Here is a 7,500-nt window from a genome sequence, read left to right on the forward strand (position 1 = left end):
ACACACACACACACACACGACTCCACACACACACACACACACACAAGACACAGACACCGTGTGCACACCTCCCCACTGACAAACACATACTCACGGTGTGCACACACACACGGCATGCACATCCCCCCACACACAACACATACACACACACACAACACACACAGACTCGGCGTGCACACCCCCCACACACACACAACACACACACACTCTACACACACACAGACACCACACACCGCACACACACACTCACTGTGTGCATACACACACGGCATGCACATCCCCCCACACACCACACACACACACAACACATACACACATACCCAACACACACAGACTCGGGCGTGCACATCCCCCCACACACACCTACACAACACACACACACATGGCGTGCACCACCCCCCAACACATACACACAACACACACACACACTCTACACACACACACACACTCCACACACACACACAGTGTGCACATCCCCCCACACACGGCATACACACCCCACCCCACACAAACACACAACACACACACACAACACACTCACACACCACACACACACGGCGTGCACACTCCCACCACACACACACACGGCGTGCACACACACGGCGTGCACAACCCCCCACATATATGCACACACACACACACCACATGCATGCACACTCCTTGCCACACACACACACAGCGTGCATACCCACCCACACACACATGGCGTACACACCCCTACACACACACACACACACACACACACCTCATGCGTGCACACTCCCTGCCACACACACACACACAGCGTGCATACCCACCCACACACACACATTGCGTGCACCACATACACACACACACACGGCGTGCACCCACCCCTACACACACACACACCATACGCATGCACACCCCCCACCCACACAAACACATGGCGTGCAACACATATACACACACACACGGCGTGCACCAACCCCTACACATACATACACCATACGCATGCACACCCCCCCCACACACACACACATACCACACACACACAAACCACACACACACGGCGTGCACACACCCCACAAACGGCCTGCACCCCCCCACACACCCCTACACACACACACACACCACATGCGTGCACACCCCCCGCCAACACACACATACACGGTGTGCACACTCCCCCACACATACACACACACACAACACACACATCACACACACACTCGGCGTGCACCCCCCACAACACACACACACGGCGTGCACACCCCGCCCACACAACCACACACAACACACACGGCGTGCACACACCACACCCACACACACACACACACAACCCCCCACAATACACACACACAGTGTGTGTGTGGTGTGCACGCCCTGATTGTGTGTGTGTGTGGTGTGCACGCCCTGATTGTGTGTGTGTGTGGGTAGGGGGGTTGGGAGGCCGTGTGGTGTGTGTGTGTGTGGTGTGTGCAAGCCGTGTGTGTTTGGTGTATTATGTGTGTGTCTAGTGTGTGTGTCTAGTGTATGTGTGTGGTGTGTGTGGTGAGTGTGGTGTGTGTGTGGTGTGTGTGTGTGTGGTGAGTGTGTGTGTGTGTGGAGGGTGTGTGCACGCCGTGTTTGTGTGTGGTGTGTGCGATGTGTGCAAGCCATGTGTGTGTGGTGTATTGTGTGTGTGTGTGAGTGGAGGGGGGTGTGCACGCCCCGTGATTGTGTGTGTCTGTGTGTGTGTGTGGTGTGTGTGTGTGTGTGTGTGTGTGTGTGGTGTGTGTGTGTGTAGAGTGTGTGTGTGTTGTGTGTGTGTGTTGGGGGGGTGTGCACGCCATGTGTGTGTTGTGCGTGTGTGTTACGTGTTTGTGTGGGGGCTGTGTATTGTGTGTGTGTGTGGGGTGGTGCACGCAGTGTGTGCGGGGGGGTGTGTGTGTGGAATGTGTGTGTGTGTGGTGTGCACGCCGTGTTTGTGGGTGTTTGGGGGGTGTGTACACCGTGTGTGTGTGTGTGTGGTGTGTATGTGTGCAAGCCGTGTAGTGTGTGTGTGTGTGTGGTGTGTGCAAGCCGAGTATGTGTGTGTGGAGTGTGTGTGTGTGTGGAATGTGTGTGTGTGTGGTGTGCACGCCGTGTTTGTGGGTGTTTGGGGGGTGTGTACACCGTGTATGTGTGTGGTGTGTATGTGTGCAAGCCGTGTAGTGTGTGTGTGTGTGTGGAGTGTGCAAGCCGAGTGTGTTGTTGTGTGTGTGGGGGGTGGGGGTGTGCATGTCGTGTTTGTGTGTGTGTGGTGTGTGGAGGGTGTGCATGCCGTGTGTGTGTGTGTGTGTTGTGTGTGTGTGTGGGGAGGTGTGCACACCGTGTCTGTGTGTTGTGGAGTGGTGTGTGTGTGTGCACGCCGTGAGTGTGTTGTGTGTGTGTGTGTGTGTGTGTGGGGAGGGGTGTGCAGGCCGTGTAGTGTTTGCGTGTGTGTGTGTGTTGTGTGTGTGTGTGGGGGTGGTGCACGCTGTGTGTGTGGGGGGGTGTGCACGCTGTGTGTGTGTGTGGAGTGTGTGTGTATGTGCGCCCCTCTGTGTGTGTGCGTGTTCGTGTTTGTGAGTGTGTGTGTGTGTGTGCTTGTGTGTGTGAGCGTGCGTGGGTGTGTGTGTGTGTGTGTGTGCGCCCCTCTGTGTGTGTGCGTGTGCGTGTTTGTGAGTGTGTGTGTGTGTGTGCTTGTGTGTGTGTGCGTGTGTCTGTGTGTGTGCGTGTGCGTGTGCGTGAGTGTGTGTGTGTGTGTGTGTGTGTGTGTGTGTGTGTGTGTGTGTGTGCTTGTGTGTGTGTGCGTGCGTGTGTGTGTGTGTGTGCGCCCCTGTGCGTGTGTGTGTGTGTGTGTGTGTGCGCCCCTCTGTGTGTGTGCGTGTGCATGTTTGTGAGTGTGTGTGTGTGTGTGCTTGTGTGTGTGTGCGTGTGTCTGTGTGTATGTGTGCGCCCCTCTGTGTGTGTGCGTGTGCGTGTTTGTGAGTGTGTGTGTGTGTGTGTGCTTGTGTGTGTGTGCGTGTGTGTGTGCGCCCCTGTGCGTGTGTGTGTGTGTGTGTGTGCGCCCCTCTGTGTGTGTGTGTGTGCGTGTTTGTGAGTGTGTGTGTGTGTGTGTGCTTGTGTGTGTGTGCGTGTGTGTGTGTGTGCACCCCTGTGCGTGTGTGTGTGTGTGTGTGTGCGCCCCTCTGTGTGTGTGCGTGTGCGTGTTTGTGAGTGTGTGTGTGTGTGTGTGTGTTTGTGTGTGTGTGTGTGTGTGCGTGCGTGTGTGTGTGTGTGTGTGCGCGCCCCTGTGCGTGTGTGTGTGTGTGTGTGTGTGCGTATTTGTGAGTGTGTGTGTGTGTGTGTGTGCTTGTGTGTGTGTGCGTGCGTGTGTGTGTGTGTATGTGTGCTTGTGTGTGTGCGCGCCCCTGTGCGTGTGTGTGTGTGTGCGCCCCTCTGTGTGTGTGCGTGTGCGTGTTTGTGAGTGTGTGTGTGTGTGCGTGTTTGTGAGTGTGTGTGTGTGTGTGTGTGTGCTTGTGTGTGTGTGCGTGCGTGTGTGTGTCCCCTGTGCGTGTGTGTGTGTGTGTGCGTGTGCGTGTTTGTGAGTGTGTGTGTGTTTTTGTGTGGGTGTGAGTGCCCCCTGTGTGTGGGTGTGTGTGCCCCCTCTGTGTACGTGTGCATGTGTGTGTGTGTGTGTGTGTGTGTGTGTGTGTGTGTGTGTGTGTGTGTGTGTGCTTGTGTGTGTGTGCGTGTGTGTGTGTGCGTGTGTGTGTGTTTGTGTGCGTGTGTTCGCCCCCTGTGTGTGTGCACACGTGTGTGTGTGTGTGCGTGTGCGTTTGTGTGAGTGTGTGTGTGTGTATGTGTGGGTGTGTGAGTGCCCCCTGTGTGTGTGTGTGTGTGTGTGTGCCCCCTATGTGTACGTGTGCATGTGTGTGTGTGTGTGTGAGTGTGTGTGCCTGTGTGTGTGTGTCCTGTGTGTAAGGAGGAGTGCACAGGAAACACACAAGTGGTGGGCACTCAACACAGCAACTTGCTAGTGAGATAAAACTTGCAGACAGTTGCTTGATTCGCTGTTCAAGGATGGGTCTGTTTGCAAAGTAACATTGCCGAACAGGCAGACCTCCAGCTCACTTGGTCTAAAGTTCTTTAGAGCGCTAAAACGGTAAACAATTTTAAAACACAACATGTATACGTACTTTAGGTGGGTCAAGCAAATGGGGGGTAAAATGAGGAAAGAGGCAAAGCGAAGACAACCTAAAGGCACCATTCTCGTTTCTACTGATATGCAACACCATAGAAATCCACAACAAATCAATGGTCTATGTTTTGAACCTATGGGCCAAGATAGAGGAGTTGCTCAACGAAAATGACAATGAGAGTACAGGGTAATGATAAGAATTTTATGTTTTTGATGATTATATAATTTACCTGAAACAGTGTGCATCGTCTTCACTGCCAAGATGGGATACCTCAAAATTGGCGTAGTGGCTCATTTAAAATGAATTTTCAAGTTAACAATACCTGTGTATTCTGCGCCTTTGAAGCACCGGACAATCCTACCAATCTCAAAATTGCACTCGAGCGATATAGGAGTCACCTGAGCACACAAACTTGGAGGTATACCTGTTGAATTTTAGCTACATTTGTTTACGTATTGTGCACTTACCCAGAGGTGAAGGTTTTTATGAGTGGGGGGACTATGACGGTCTCTCGGGAGCCTCTGGTAACAGAAAATTATAATAAAGCAGAAATTATCATGCAGGCAAACAAGACCAGCTCAAATGACCACTCAAGGTATTTGCGAGGATCACGAGAGATTTGTTGCTGATGGTGCACAACACAAGAGGGCAAAAAATTACAACAATGCCATTAGGGAACCTCTTTTCAAAAATGCCAGGCAGAATGTGAATAATGCACAGGTTTGCCCGGACTTCATATTAGCCTAGGGATATTCTATCGTCTCTTCTCCTTACTGTAACGCGACCTAGACATGTTGGTTAGGAACGAGGACAGTTCTCTCGAAGGCGGAGCATCATCACATTGAGGTTCTTGATAAAATGAAAGAGCTCATGCAACTAGACAAGTGAGTAACCATATACATATACACGCTCGTATACACAGGCAGAGGAAAGCGTTGCTAAAGGGTTCAAACTCCATGATGGCCCTTTTGTAAAGACTTTGCAAGTGGCGCTGAGCTCATTTAATGTTGAAAAGCAGGCATATTATAGCGGAACGTTTGTCGGCAACCATGTTCATCGGACTCTCCAGATAAGTTGACTCAAGTTGTTTAATAATAAAATAAGGCAATACAAATTAAACGTTAGCACTTTCTAGCCTCAAAACACAAGAGAGCTGTGCGACTCCATCGTGGTACGCGCTTTTGGTAGAATTGCACGAAACTCTGTGATGAGGGTGTCAAGCTTAGTAGCCAATTGATCAAGCCGATCTGGATCAGTGCAGTTGTAGGTGAGTGTTTGTAACACTTTCAAGCTTGTTCTAGCGTGCTCACCACTTTGCTTTAGTGAGGTCATGAATGTCTGTATTACAGTGAGTGCATGTATAATTATGCATGGTAACTGTATTAATAAATCGGGACCATTATTAATATTTTGTTGTTGTCTCCACTTCCTCCCCGCTTACGAGAACTTTCTTTAAAGCTGCCATTTTTGTTGCCTTTGTTTCTTTCATTTTCGTTCAGAAACAGCAAAAGATGGGAAGAGCATCACCTCGTGTACATGTATGTGTGCTGGACAGCCCACTTTGCGTGTACCTTGGAGACGTGTTCCCTTGAAGTACTGCCCAAACTGGCAGTGCTGTTTTCGAATTCTTGAAATGGGATGCCATCAAATGATATATTGTGACCTTCAATTGAATGATTCCAATACACCCTTGCCTACGTGTATAATAATTACAATAATTATTATTTTTGATTAACAATGTTATTATAATGTACGTGTACCCCTTGACTGTTCGCTGACTTCATTACTTACTTTGGTAACAATGGGAGATTTGTTTCCATCGTCCACCTGCACCTGTTTGAAGAGCTTGCTCACTGACGTCCTGGTACCAAATGTACTTACAGTAGACCTGCTGTGTAGCTCTAGGAGGCTTTTCAGCGTCATCCACTATTCCTCCATAGTATTGTTGGCCTATTGACTTTAATTGCTCTGCCCTGGGGCAGCCACCACTAGCACTATCAGACTCACTGTTTGCCATCACTGAACTCTTAAGCCATGTGTTTGAACAATTCGCGCGCATTTCGCGGGATGTGTTGTGGTTAAATTGTTGTGGTTAAATTAACTTCCTGACATCGAGTGAACAAAGCCAATCCCATTTGACTTTTCTATTGAGAATGCGGACAAAAAACACTAAGTCTACTAGCTATTGCTGCTGCTCATTATACTTAGTTCTATCTAAGCTAACAACTCACCCTTGCGCTACGTTGAAGTAATAAACGCATGGGCGGAAACCATGGCGACCGTGTGGGCGGTTCTTAAAATTTGCAGATTCAGCAATAATTGAAGGTCCCAGTCACCTGAGTATGTCGTGTGTGGTGTGTGTTGTGTGTGTCTGTGTGTGTGTGTGTGTGTGTGTGTGCACCATGTTTGTGTGTGTGTGAGGGGGGGTGTGCACGCCGTGTGTGTGTGTGGTGTGTGTGGGGAGGGGGTGTGTAGGCCGTGTGGTTTGTGCGTGTGTGCGTGTGTGTCGTGAGTGTGGTGTGTGCAAGCCATGGGTGTGTGTGTGTGTGGAGGAGGTCCCTTTTGTGTGCGTGGAGTGTGTGTGTTGTGTGTGTGTAAGCCGTGTGTGTGTGTTGTGTGTGTGTGAGTGTGTGTGTGTGTGTGGTATGTGTGTGTGTTGGTATGTGTGTGTGTGTGTGGTATGTGTGTGGTGTATGTGTGTGTGTAGGGGGGCACGCCGTGTGTGTGTGTGCGTTGTGTGTGTGTGTATGTGGGGGGGGGGGGTGGGAGTGTGCACGCCGTGTGTGGTGTGTGTGTGTGTGTAGGGGGGCACACCGTGTATGTGTGCGTTGTGTGTGTGTGTATGTGGGGGTGTGCACGCCGTGTGTGAGGTGTGAGTGTGTGTGTTGTGTGTGTGTTTGTGTGGGGTGTGTTTGTGTGGGGTGTGTTTGTGTGGGGGGGCGTGCATGCCGTATGTGTGTTGTGTGTGTGTGTGTGTGTGTCCGGGGGGTGTGCACGCCGTGTCTGTGTGTGTGTGTGGGGGGGTGGGGGTGTGCATGCCGTGTTTGTGTGTGTCTGTGTCTGTGTGTGTGGTGTGTGGTGTGTGTGTGTGTAGAGTGTGTGTGTGTGTTGTGTGTGAGTTGGGGGGGTGCACGCCATGTGTGTGTGTGTTGTGTGTGTGGGGGGGGTGTGCACGCCGGGTCTGTGGGTGTTGTTTGTGTGTGTGTGTGTTCTGTGTGTGTGTATGTGTTGTGTGTGTGTGTGGTGTGTGGGGGGGTGTGCATGCCGTGTGTGTGCACACAGTGAGTGTGTGTGTGTGGTGTGTGTGTATGTGTGTAGAGTGTGTGTGCGTTTTGTGTGTGTGTTGGGGGGGGTGCAT

This window comes from Halichondria panicea, chromosome 8 (genome assembly GCF_963675165.1).
Source record: "Halichondria panicea chromosome 8, odHalPani1.1, whole genome shotgun sequence".
NCBI classification, from domain to species: domain Eukaryota; kingdom Metazoa; phylum Porifera; class Demospongiae; order Suberitida; family Halichondriidae; genus Halichondria; species Halichondria panicea.